We start from the raw sequence: 2,481 nt of genomic DNA on the forward strand, positions 1-2,481 counted from the left end.
GCTGGTCCTCCAGCTCCCCTCATCCTCCTCCCTTCCCTCTTGGATTAGGCGACAGACAGTTCTCCATCTTACAGTCAGGAATACCCACCTTGGCTCTGTGGCCTTTGGACCTGGAAGACCGGCCCCTCGTGTCGAGGTCATTGTGGCAGGAAAGGCGGCCCTCGCAGAGCCCCTCCAGCCCCGTCACCCCCCAGGTGCACCCATGCTTCTCCAGGAGGCCCCTGGACAGGAGCAGCCCAGGGCAGGCCCGAGCTGCTCTCCCAGGCACCCGCCCAGGCTCCATGCCGCCTGGCCCGTGGTCGGCTCTCAAGGCAGCCTGAGCGAGGACACTCTGCCCACCCTGCTGCTGCGGCTTTCCTTCCACAAGCCTTCTGCGTCCCTGAGGCACATCAGCTTCCCGGGAGCCTAACGGGCATCGCCGTGAAGAAGTCCTCCCCGATTCTTCCTGTGCAGGTTTCGTTTTTAAGTCTGGTCCGTTTGGAGAAGGACCTCATCATCACCTGAGTTATGGATCTAACTTTGTCTTCTTCTCAATGGCTACCAATGGTCTTCACGCCTCTTAAAACGGAACTCCTTCTTCACACAGCAAACCAAGACCAGCAGCCTCTGTCACGTGAGGTCCACCTGTGTGTCCATGTGGGGTTTTCCGGGAACCCCAGCCTCGGGCATGGTCAAGATGGCGCCTGACGCTGAGCCGGAGGCGGCCAGCTATACAGTAAACAACCAGCAAATTCCAATAATTGGCTAGTTAATGATGTGACTAGGGCATGCCCCCCCCTCGTGCACCCGTCCTGTGCCTGCAGCTGTCCGCGTTTATCTTGTGTACTCTCCCCTGATTGACTGAAGTGTATATAAGCCTGGTGGGTGGGAGAGTAGGGTGAAGCTGAGGAAGGGACGGAAGAAGCGGAAGAACCGGCGGCGACGACGGCGGCCGCGGCAGCAGCGGGAGCGGAGCTGGAAGGAGGAAGTACGCGGGAGTGGAAGGAGCTGGGAAAAGGAAAGCTGAAAGTGCGAAGAAGCTAGGGGTAAGAGAAGCGTAGGAAAGAACCTGTGCACAATAAACTTCCAAAGCTTCAGACGTTTGCCGTGTCTCTCTCTGCGGGCAGAGGGGACGCGACATGTCCACAACTGGACCTGCTGCTTCGCGGTCTGCGGGTGCCATCAGCTCTGCATGGCTGAACTCAGGCCTCAGGGTCCATCACCATGTGTGAAAGGACTGTTGCTGAGTTTCACTAACAATTCTTTTTCACATGAAATCCAGAATCAGCTCACCTAGTTCCAACAGCAGCTCGCTGGCTTCACAGGGAGTCCACAGGAAGAGCCCGGCAGAGGCTCACCCAGTGCAGCCTCACGTGGGGAAGCTCACGAAAGCACGGTATGTCATCCGGGGCCCCGAGGTGGAGCCAGGGAGCTAGCCGAGGTCTTAAAGACCTCCTAAAAACCCCCGCTTCCCGGGAGAAGGCTGGTGAGGGCAGCTCCGTACCAGGCCCGCCCAGGGACTGCGGGACAAACTGCTGCCACACACGGGTAGGGTTCCCCAAGCTCCCCCGAGCCCTGAAGGCAGGGAAGAGAACATCATTACCACTTTCAGGCTTTCAAAGGGACACTGTCCATTTGTCTGTTTTATTTAAAAACGTCTTGTTAATGGCAGTTGCTTTGCTTTAAAAAAAAACGCATCCATCAGGGCTCAAGTACAAAAAGAAAAATGTTGATGAAATGGGAAGAACCAAAGTCATGCCATTTTGTTCTGACCCGACTCTGCTGTGTGCTCGCCTTGTTTTCCTTTCGGCCTCCTGAAGCTGTATCTGTGCTGACAGTACAGTGGGCCTTCCCGCGCCCCTGACTACGCCCCATGTACAAAAATGACTCTGAAATGCATCATCAAAACTGTTCTCTCATGTAATTAAAATATCTGTCTCAACAAGGTCTTGTCTGACCTACCTGTGCCTCAGTCGTCCTTGTGGTTTTTGTTGATTTTGCCTTTATAAACTCTGTACTTCCAAAGTTCGGGGCGATAGCCTGCTCCCAGCTGCTTGCCTGGCCTGCTAACTAAAGGGCCCTCTTTCCCTTTCAATGTGGCTCGGGACGCGGGTGGCTTGTGATTCTCCCGCACTATCAGTCGACAGCGGGAGAGGCAGCTTGAGAGCAGCAATCGGGGAGGTAAATGCTGGAAGACATAAAATCCTTTCTAAATGGGTTGTTCATTCTGATCTCACAGGTGGTATTGGTGAACAGGAAAAACAAGCCCCCGGTTCGGCACAGAGAGCCAGTCCCCTGTATTTTGGGTCAGGCCTTAGAGTCAGCCTTTCTGCTGAGCAAGTGGCAGCAGGCCCTTGCCTCACCAGTGCCCCCAGAGACCGGCTGCAACACGCCCCACGCCCGATGCCGCGCTTCTGCCAGCAACGGCAGGTCCGGTTCTTGGCCTGCGAAGGTCGGCTCCCTTCAACAGACTCATCAGCTTCCTAACACAGCCACACACGA

The sequence above is a fragment of the Sciurus carolinensis genome, chromosome 10 (genome assembly GCF_902686445.1).
Source record: "Sciurus carolinensis chromosome 10, mSciCar1.2, whole genome shotgun sequence".
Lineage (NCBI taxonomy): Eukaryota > Metazoa > Chordata > Mammalia > Rodentia > Sciuridae > Sciurus > Sciurus carolinensis.